Genomic DNA, 12005 nt, shown 5'->3' on the forward strand with positions numbered 1-12005 from the left:
CACATCTTAATGTATCTTACACTTATATGCTTGTATATTTACCTAATAATGTTGTTTTTACTTAATAGTTAAGAGTGAATTTAACATGAACTGTTCAGCTTACAACCACAACACTAAGTAAAAATTATATCCAAATAATCTATATATTATCCATCTCTTGGGATCAAGTTGAACTTTTATATTCTGTTGAAAAAACCTGTAACACACTGCAGGAAGGAAACTGGAAATTCTCTGATACCAGTATTTAAAAATAATTAAGAGTGCCTCATTGGTTAAGCTTATAGTTTAAGCAAAAATTTTGGATTCATGTGATGCAAATCACTGCTAACAGCAATAAGCATGTAAAAAAATGTTTTTAGCTTTCAAAAGACATGAGTTTTCTCAGATCAATAAAATTACATAAATGCTTAGAACAAAATTGTAAATAAAAGCAGCAGTTCAGTAGTGTCAAGAGTAAGAACATAGGCATTTTTCAAATTAACTTCTTGTCACCCAACTACCTAAAAGTATTCCTGTAATTATCTGTGTAAGTAGATATGCACTCACCAAAATTTGTTACTGTACATTATGAAAGTTTCCTACTGTGGTTGCTTTTATCTGTCATTCTGCACCTCCATTTGTTCCACAAACCTGTGAAGGGTCTCCTTCAGGATGGCATTTACAAAATGCAACGAATGACTGAAGGGTGTAAGTGTGTGTGTGGGGGGGGGGGGGGGGGGGATGTGGGGGAGGAGGGGTGAGAGAGAGAGAGAATGAATTGTCTGTACTCCGCACGATGTGACAGTGATCACTAATATTCATATTTATTATATAAGAAATGCTATATACCATTTCACTATCTTCAGTGTTATATTTTATAGTAAGTGATATATCATTTCAGGCAATGAAAACTGCCGATCTGTCAAGGATGCATTTCACACTCCTGTATGACGTGATGACAGCTGCTGCATGAAGTACACATAGGTACATCAGAAGAGGGACTGACAAGCATTTGGAACTACAAACCCCATAAACTCAAGCAGTCTTAGATCAGTACAGAACATCTTTCTAAGCTCTGGGAATTGTTACAAAGTCTCTGTGTAACTTGATTTTATATCTTGACTATGGACTACTGAATTTATCTGAAATCCACCAGAGTTCCAAATAATGTACACAACAGGGGTGGCACTGGAATGAGATTCCTAAAGAAATCTCTAAACACATTTCAGGTTATTATAATTCTGGGTTTGTATGCCACCAATTACTGTATGTTGTACAGTTTGCCAGCAGACATAGTGATTTACTCCGTATATTACTTTATTCTGTTATGGACACAGTCATAAAAACATATCAGTATTTAACGGCATTCATGTAATAACACGAAGATGCACCCAATGCACTGTCATGCCACCAGATATTTAAAATATGTAGCTGCTTCTAAATTCCAAAAGTTGTTTCCGTGAAAAGTAAGTGATATGACATTACCTTACTGAGATGGGCAAGTAAGAAACAGTTGTTTACATGGAGTACTATAATACAGATGAGCAGTTCGTAGTGGGCCATATAGACCTTATTGATATTTTAATGGAAAAATTTGAAGTTTCCTTTTGGTAATGAAGCAAGATGTTCCACTTATTTTAAGACAATGTTGGAATGAATGATGAGAAAGTATGGTCAGTATAAAAAAAGAAAAGTGCTGACTATTGGCGCCATTTCATTTTAATTTAAAAAATTATTTAAATATAAATAGTTGAATGCAGCAAAAGCATTGACAGTTCCATACTCTATTATTCTAAAATTAACATACATTGAAAGAACAAGAACGAACTACAGAGACAAATGAAAGATTCGAAGTATTACAACCACATCAAGCGGTCACGTTTCCTAAATGTGTGAACTGCAACTGTTGGTGAAAATAAAATTGTCTACGCATGTCTTAAACATGACAAACCACAGTAACAATTGTTACTGATAAGCAGTTTAATAAGCTGGAATCTGAAGTCTGTGCTGTAATTGCATTAGGGTGTATACTAAATTTAAAAACAAGGATATTCCATTGCTTATGTTTATAAAGCGAACAAAACGAGCAACCAGATTTTAAAAAAAAGGTAGAGTTGACGAAACCGTGAAAATGTGGTCAATCTCCGGAGATTTTCTACGATCTCCAGACATGCACGGCTAATATCTCGTCTGTCCGGTGCACTATATCCCAACACAAGGCTGTCTGCTGTAGCTACAAAATAATTTTGCTTTGTAAGCAGTCGATGTCATGCTAATAACTGACAACTTTTTTATATGTTTTAATATACAGTTATTAGAACAAGCGCAAACGCGACGCCCTGATAGGATAAAAAGCTATCACGAATTACAGTTTGGAAACAGTCGGAGTGCGCGTTATTATATGTTTCTTCCACGGAAATACAAGTTTCGTCTGAGAAGTTAACAATGTGTGGGGCTTTGTAGAAAAGTGAGCAACACTGTTTCGAAGAAAAACTACGTGTGTTCTAGTTAATAACAACAGTGTTGAGTGGAATATGGTTCTCTGTATAATTTTTTTTACTACTGAAAATATCCAGCTGTAACAGTACTGCGATCACAAAATTGTCTAAAGCCAAAAGAAAGTTTGCTGTCGTTCAGAATTAACAGCATCGCTTGGGCTACCGTGGGAACAAGTGTTCGTATCATCAACAAATACACATTTAAAAATTTCGAAAATAATTGCTGATAAACCTTAATTTAGTTTTATACATTATTTTTCATCGAATACACATTTCCAATGGAAATTTGTCTCTCGGGGACGCAGCTCAGAGACACACGAAGTTGTATGATACAAATTGGTATACAATATGAGCTATTAAAATTAATACCTTCGGTTTCTGCAGTAATTATAGGATCCATTTGCTACATATTAAACGTCACGTTGTGACGGTCTCGCCTCCTGGAAAAAGAACATGCGATATCAAATTCACGCAAGGAACTGCTTTTAGCATAAATTTTAAGATTATGAAGTGTCCACGCAGCGGCAAGAAAAACGTGGGATTTCATTGTTTGTTAAAAATGTGCGCGACGGCTCTCTAGCACGGACAACAAACGTGTAGTACGACAAATAAGACAATCGCGCGTTTTTTTTGTTTTTTTTTTTCAATTAAATTTCTAAAGCAACTTAAACGCAAATTGAAGCGACGCTTGACAAAAATACCGCTATGTGGAATGTTAATTCAACAGCGAAGAAAACAAAATTTTAAGATATTCAATATACGTACGAGGCAAACACTATTTCACTCAAAGGCACAAAAACATTCTGTTTTTCATTGGTTGTTTTTTTTTTTTTTTTTTTAAGCGCGGTCTGTAGTTAATGACATACAACGATAACAAGCATTGCATTTAATTACAGTTTCGCTATTCATCTGCAGCAGCTTCTTTTTCAGAATCGTAATTCTAATCCTATAACAGTGCTATCTTCGTTTGCTAGTGACAGAGATTTTTCTTGCACTGCAACAATGCTCAGCTTACGTCGCTTGTTTCAAAGAGCGCGCAAGGCGAAGCTGCGACAATTTCGGAGAGAAGTCTTATCTTATAAACAAATGGAAAGCCCAAAGTATTATGGAAGTTTCATTGTTTTCCACATCACTTGTAACTAACTTATCAACACCCCTGCATATCAATGATCACGAATTCATTACGTGCTGAACAGAATTGTGTGCGCCGACGTAAACAATAGACGGAAACGTCACTACCGGCAAAACAAGGTTTACAAACGCGCGCCGGTTCTGAGTATCAGAAACACTGGTCATTCTTACCTGTATTAAAACTATAGTACGACATATCACAGCCAATGCACGAACCACTTCACCATCACTACAGTATATTTGTGGAGCGTCACATCACAACACAACGCACGTCACTTCGTCTTGCCTCCACCGCATGCCGCGGCGAACTCTCTCTCTTCCCCCGAAGAGCCGAGAAAGCGCGAACGAAGAGCACGGGGATTCGGCTGAAGCTGTGCGTCCGTGGGGATGGAGGGGAGGGTATACTTCAAGGACCTGGAGGCGCATATGTGCGAAACGGAAGTTCTTTCGTTTCCCGTTCCCCAAAGCTGCGCAAATGTTTCGCCAACTGCGTGAGAAATGAGCGGGGGCGCCCTGACGCAGCGTAGAATTGATCAATAAACACAATCTTGCCGAGCGGCACGGCATTCCGAGCGGGTCTTGCTGGCCACGGAGGTTTGGATATACCGCCGTCGATTAGTGGTGGGGGAGCGCCACGCATATATCCTCCCCACCACTTCTCTCCCCACCACTGTCTCGATTCTCCCCTCCTTGCGCGCCTGTGTACCTGTTCCCCCTCCACCAACCTCCCCGCCAGCCCTTCCGCAGTTCAGGCCGTGTCTTACGAATGCAGAAAAGGAGAGAAAAATCAACTAATTTTGCATATACGTTGTAGCGCAGACATTGTCACACTCAGGCGCCGCGTGTTCAATTATTATGCTAAGTGTCAAATCTTAAATTTGTGAGTTTCAGAGATATCAAGAATGAAAGCACATCGCGTAATAATTGCTCATTTTCTTAACGTGAGTAACACAAAACAACTGTCTGCTCTTTAGCTCTCGTATCTCGGACGAAATTTTACATGCCAACTTCTACGGAAGCATTTTGTATAACCTCCGTACGCATTACTCGATTAATCAGCAGTCGAAAATGTTTTTCTAGTCTTAGATTGTGCGTTAGAGAAAGGTACCGATATTGCAACATATGTAATAACGCCCATTCTGAAAAGAAAAACATAAACAGTCTTTTCGTATAGTTTATAGTAGTTGAAATACATGGAATCAAAGTCATTGTTTTTCAAAAGGTAACAGGCGTACATAGTTCAAATGTCCTTAGTGTAAAGTATAACCTACTCCAATATTCGGTAGAGTTTAAGTTTGAGAGACATTAACGACAGCAGAACGTTACAAGTGTTTTTCTGTTGACAGAACCAGATACTGAAAATTTATTAGGGCGAGGTCGACGAACTTAAAAAGTGAAAACATTATAGGCCTAATGACTTGATTAAACAACAGAACGAGTTCCACGAAATGGGAGACAATATTCCATCTAATTACCTGACAGCAGCCCATGAAGATTGTACAATTAGCAAAAGAATGTTAACACAGCATAAAAATAGTTTTACTTGTGATTTATCGAAGCAGAAAATTATCCACATTGCTCCGTGGAATGCAAATGCTATTAAATGGCATCAATTGGTTTTTTGCCATGGATGACAATCTTCAGCTATACATATCCAGTTCTACATAAAACTGTGTTATATTACACAATGATGGCAACCGTGTGTTGCGGACGAATTATCACTATCACAGACTATTGTAGTATTCATTCATGTATTCTTCTATTTCCCAGAAAATGTCTTTAGTCTTGATTTGCAACTCGGATAACATTACTTGCTACTAAACGCGTCCTGACACTTCGCGACCACTACATCTGTGGTTTGTCGAAATTTCTTCGGCGTCTTTCTTAGTTTCCTTTATCCACGGTGTAGCTGCTTTTAATTAATAACGTAATACAGAATCCTTTCGAAAACGCTTGTTTGCATCCATTATTGCTCAATGACGACAGAATTGCTACTTCCAAGTTACCGTTTTATCAGTAATCTTTTAAGTATGCTTGTATAGTCCTCATTTTACTTCTTCTCCGATATATTATATGAAATTTTATGTAACCTATTTTTTTTTACCAATATTTCAAGATTTTTTTCTCTTGTTTTTTGCATCTCCTATGTATTATTTGGTTTAAGACACTTCGGGGATTATAGTTCCACAGTTTCCACCACCGCTCTTTAATCTGTGTTTTGCTCTTTTAAAAATGCCTCATCGTCCACTCATTGACTGAGTTCCATATTTCAAATTATGTACACTTTTAAGTTTCCCGCGACTAGTCTTGAATTTTTTCCCAATATTTCAAGATTTTTTCTCTCGTTTTTTGCATCTCCTATGTATTATTCGGTTTAAGACACTTCGGGGATTATAGTTCCACAGTTTCCACCACCGCTCTTTAATCTGTGTTTTGCCCTTTTAAAAATGCCTCATCCGGAACGCTAATTTCAATGTTTTGGCTCTTTCTTTGCTTGTCTTCGTCCACTCATTGATTGAGATCCATATTTCAAATTATGTACACTTTTAAGTTTCCCGCGACTAGTCTTGACGTTATATCCTTGAGTAGCCTACAATTCGTTTATTAGCCCTTTGCACAAAGCTTCGTCCCGTTTTCTCGGCAGTTTCATCGAATAATCAGACCGAGTAGATCGTGTCTTGTCAGACATTCATTAATCATAAGAGCCGATCGTGAGTTATTTGTATACATTAGAAGATTGACATTGCTTTTAGTTCAATTCGAAAACGCAGTCACAGCACCCAACATGAAATGTGTGAAGTTAAGGGACTTTATGAAGTATAGTGTTTGGATTTCCAATTCGGGTGGTGATCAATTCGTAGCCCTAAACACTAAATGCTATCTAATTCTTGTATTTCATCGTTTCGACAGATATTAGATACAGATTTTGGAATTCTGTGAGAATACTGAATTTATAAGCACAAGTCCTGTAAAAAATTAATGGCAATCCATTTACCCTGAAACTTTTGAAAATATTTCATTAGCTGCATTATTAGTAAAATGTCTGACTTAACGCTGAACGTTCCTAACCGAAATTGAGCAGAAAACAAAAGAAGCCAGAAGAGTTACTATGTGCAGTTTTATACTTCAGCGACCATCTTCCTCACCTTAACTAAAGCTTAAAAAAATAGATGAAAATAAAAAATATCTACTGCTTTTAATCAACTGTAACAATTATCAGTATGTATGGTACTATATTTGTAACCACCAGTAGAGAAAAACAGACAGTGTTTCTAGATGTAGGATCTGTTAGAATCAACGGAGATAAACTAATAAATACCGCAGTTTACACGTCGAAGCTACAGAATGTATGAGATTTTTACCAAATTTACAAAATTAAATGCAGTAAGCCTACTCAGAAAAAAAGTAAATTAATTTCTTATGGGAGGCAAAAATTAACAGTGTTTTTGTTACTGTGTGCACAGAAAACAAAAATTGAATTTGCAGACATATATATAGGCTCTTAAAGAAAATTAGAAAGTACAACTGTAGTAAACGAAATGAAGAGACCTGCAAACAACTATTAAGGAAAATGAAATGACACACAATAAAAAGAGTTAACTGGCCAGACAAGAATGCGCGACTCTATTCGTAAAGTGTTACAGTAGAATAACTTCCTAATTAACAAATCAGAGGGTGTTATTCTCGGTAAGAAAACAACAGAGTGACATCGCTAGATGATGATTGAAGAAATTAAAAGGAAGACGAAAAAAATGTAGTGATTGTTACATCAATACGGAGGTAGTTTCGTACATCACTTTCTTTGCGAAGCACACTACAGACCAGAATATGGATTCGGACGTAATGAACGCAACTTACGTGAAAACAAACATAAACAGTCGAGACGAATATGTTAGCGCAGAATCTGGGCAAGTTCAAGTAGTTTAAGGTTTGGTGTGTAAGCGGGAAAGTAAGTAAGATCAGTTACTTTTATTTCATGAATTCACGACGTCTGCGCGAATAACGGATTGCCTTCCCGTCAGGAGGACTGAGATAAACCCATTCTTAAAATCTTGTGAATGTTTGTTTGTTCGGTGTGGTTACTGTTTCTTGGGCTGTTCTTGACGCTGCCTGTCAGTGGTTACACAGGCACCGATGTTACAAGTATCATACTTTGATTACATTGTGGTATATAAAAATTTTGCTGAATTGCTGTGGCTTAACCAGTTACATGCGTTTAAATGGTCACGTTACTGACTAAACAAGAGAAATAATAGACGCCAATGATTCGGGAATCAGTCTAATTTAACACTTTCTTGCATTTTACTGTCGCAGCAGCTGGGCCATACGTGAAAGAAACATACTTTTTCGTACTACGTCACGTCTCAAGCCTCCATAGGCACTATCAGTCCATTAGCATTCAAAAATGGTTTTATGCACTTGTTGCATGCTATGGCTAGCATTCGGTTCTTTTTTTGTTGTACGAATAAATTTACTTTCTCAGGCTTACCTGTTAGAGGCCTATCTTAATTTTTCGCGGTTAATAATTTGTTGGTTTTCTGTTATCGCTCATTGCGGAAGCAAAATTTACAATGTTCGTTTACGCCAAACGCTCTCCGCTTTTTATATCCTGAAGCACAGCCAGCGTCCAGAAAACACTGCAATTGTAAATGCCTTTATGTGCTTATTTTAAACCATCATATGTATACATTTAAGAGGGCTTAAAACCATTCGATTATATTGTGCAAATAAACATGCTTAAAGAATCTCAGACGCTCACAAATGTGTACAATAAACGTGCTAAAATAATTACGTAAGGCTACCGACAATACAGATTAATTTTCTGCCGCTGATGTCGAGTTTTGGAGATTAAAAGTTACACGAGCGCAGTGTAAATAGAGTGGCAGTTTTTACTGACGCAAGTGGTGATGAAATAAACCGAACGAATTGATATATCGAAGTTAGAATTTCGTCATATAACAGCAATTCGTGAAATGAATATAATTAACGATCTATAAACACTTTGAATTCATAGAGCGAGAAGACAATGAATATTAATGGGAAAGGAATTTATCGTTATTATATTTCTATTGCTGGATGCTATTTCTGCCACCAAAATGTCATTTCTAAAGTAAAATAGGAGGGCTCCGTACACGCCATTTGCTTGCGAGTCGATAAATTCTGCCTCTGTTTGTTGTGTTTTGAGACTGTGGAAAGTACTTGTCCGCTGTGTGCATAGACGAGAGGGGGAAATTGCCTGAAACGGGGTCCAGGCCTTCCAATCTACCAGACCAACGATCTCTGGTCTGGCGCGCGTAGCAAGCTGATCCGAGTCAGGTTCACTTTCGTATCCCACAAGGTAGCTTGCTAAGTGTTACACTCGAATCCAATTTACAGTACGACCCTGTTGTTTTTTAAAAAAAAACGAAAACACTGAAAAGAAAGGAAAGAAGGTAAGTGTTTAAAATCCAATTGATAATGTGATCAGGTGACACGGAGCTCGAATTAAGGAAGGATGAGAAGGGAAATCGGGCGCGAATTTATACCGTCGCCATCTCAGAAAAAAACCTGAGGATTGCGTCGTTTTGTCAGTTGAAGTCCATAAGCAACAATACATATTTGAAGAATCGACAATGTTTGGAAATCTGAAGCAAAGGGGATTCAAATACAAAATAAAATGAAAAAGCTACAAATTACCTACTGCAATCGTCAATATACGCAAAAAACTTTAAAACAGCACTATTATTCAAACTAATGCTAAATTGAAACAAACAAAATCACACTCAACTGCTCGAACTGACTGCCCCAAATATTACAATGAGAGTGGTACCCACTTACGACCGAGTGTCTAACCTGTGATTAGGATTCTGGTCTCACATTCAGAAGGAGCAGACTAAATCCCCGCTCTGTCATCCGATTAGGGAGTGCCGGGACAGTCCTTTGAAAATGTTATGACCCTTTTCCTTCTGCACCCTTAGTGCATTCCAGCGTGCACCCCTTCTCTGCAAGCGCATATTCGACACCATTACCTTTGTAATATTTATCGACTTACGCTTGAAGATGTCTCCATGGTATGGAGGTCCCCACACGTTGCTTTTAGCTAACAGACCAACACCTAGTCTGATATGTAGTTTGAAAATTTCCGCGGGATAATGTGTATTCTATGAGATTACGTAGGAAACGATATCCCTATAGAGGTCGCCGATAGTTCTTAGTTCTTACAAGCAGAATTCGTCTGGATTGCAATGTGGTTATTATTTCTTACGACTCATTTCTGCCGTAGCCATTATTAGAATTGACAAGCCACGTACGAAATAATGAACACATTGCTATGTAGACAAATTCTGTGCATAAATTTTAAGTACTATCACCGACCTCTATAATGATCTCCTATCCTGTTCAGTGAGAATTGTACCTGGTAAAGCTGTTTTATGAAGTTAAAAGGAACATAATGAGTTGTATTAAGAGAACTAAATTTAATACGTGCTGTCTCAGCTCGAAGTGATTCCCAATTACACAACAATTTAAGCTCTAGTTCTTGCAAACTCCCCAGAATACAAAACATAGGTTCGAAATTACGTTAATCAAAAGTGAAATCAGAGCAGCATGTAGGATGAAAGACAGTATTCAAAAAGATCTGATGATGGTATTGACGAAACGTGTCATAGAAAGTAATAAGTACACTACGATCTCGACAAGTTTTGTGTGTAAGTATTCCATGAGATTTCGGAACTAGAACCGGATGGTGAAATCTGACTTTTCGGCTTACAACGAGGCATCCGTCTTCAAGCCAGTTATACGACTCGACATTACTAGTGCGCATAGCTATATTTGTAGGACAGTTCAGTGTGATGTCGCCCGCCACACAGTTTTAATTTGTCGGAAAGTTTCAAGTCAGCGCACATTCCGCCGAGTGGAAGCTCATTCTGGAAACAATCTTCCCAGGTCGAGGCTAAGACGTCTTCCGTATTATCCTTTCTCCCAAGAACGATAGACCCGCAAGGTATGCAACAGAACTTCTGTAAAGTGTTAAATGTAGGAGGTGAAGTACTGGCGGAAGTAAGGCCTTGAGGGCGAGTCCTAAGTCGCGCTTGGATAACTCACTCGCTAGAGCACTTGTCTGCGAAAGGCAGAGGTCCTAGGTTCGAATCTCGGTCGTGCATATAATTTTGATATGCTAGGAAGTTTCAGTTCATAGACTGATTTTATTGTGGCGTACAAGCAACATCTGCGCAGCAACTACGGTGGCAACTTAAACTGAAACTCTTAAACAACAGATTTGCAGTCGACCAGTCAGTCGCGAGCAGGCAGTGTTAAGTAGTGGGCGAACGACTGTAGTGTGTCAACGTTTTTGTTCCACGAAACGTAATGGAGGAACAAACAGAACACTTCTGTATCAAGTGTCCCAGACATTCTCCAGAGCCAAATGAAGCTACATGGTTCCAGAGACGTTTTCAAGTCACAATTATCTATGATGCGTACATTCAGACGGAGGCAAAGAAAATTTGTACCAAGGCCGCGATTCGAACACGGGTCTCCTACGGACCTGCCTGTTGAGTAGGAGAACTCGGAAGTTTGGAAATTTGTGGTATGGACTATGGAACCAAACTGCTGAGGTCATCGGTCCCTAGGCTTACGTACTACTTAATCTAACTTAAAGTAACTTACTCTAAGGACAATACACACACCCATGCCAGAGGGTGCCTCGTGTAAGGAGGAGAAACGCGCACCATCACGTTTCCGACTTTGATAAAGGTCGGATTATAGCCAATCGCGATTGCGGTTTATCGTATCGCGACATTGCTGCTCGCGTTGCTCGAGATCCAAAGACTGTTAGCAGAATATGGAATCGGTGGGTTCAGGAGGGTAATACGGAACGCCGTGCAGGATCCCAACGGCCTCGTATCACTAGCAGTCGAGATGACAGGCATCTTATCCGCATGGCTGTAACGGATCGTGCAGCCACGTCTCGATCCCTGAGTCAACAGATGGGGACGTTTGCAAGACAACAACCATCTGCACGAACAGTTCGACGACGTTTGCAGCAGCATGGATTATCAGCTCGGAGACAATTGCTGCGGTTACCCTTGACGCTGCATCACAGACAGGAGCACCTGCGATGGTGTACTCAACGATGAACCTGGGTGCACGAATGGCGAAACGTCATTTTTTCGGAACAATCCAGATTCTGTTTACAGCATCATGATGGTCGCATCCGTGTTTGGCGACATCGCTGTGAACGTACACTGGAAGCGTGTATTCGTCATCGCCATATTGGCGTATCACCCGGCGTGATGGTATAGGGTGCCATTGGTTACACGTCTCGGTCACCTCTTGTTCGCATTGACGGCACTGTGAACAGTGGACGTTACATTTCAGATGTGTTTTGACCCGTGGCTCTACCCTTCATTCGATCCC

The sequence above is a fragment of the Schistocerca serialis genome, chromosome 2 (genome assembly GCF_023864345.2).
Source record: "Schistocerca serialis cubense isolate TAMUIC-IGC-003099 chromosome 2, iqSchSeri2.2, whole genome shotgun sequence".
In the NCBI taxonomy this organism is placed as follows: domain Eukaryota; kingdom Metazoa; phylum Arthropoda; class Insecta; order Orthoptera; family Acrididae; genus Schistocerca; species Schistocerca serialis.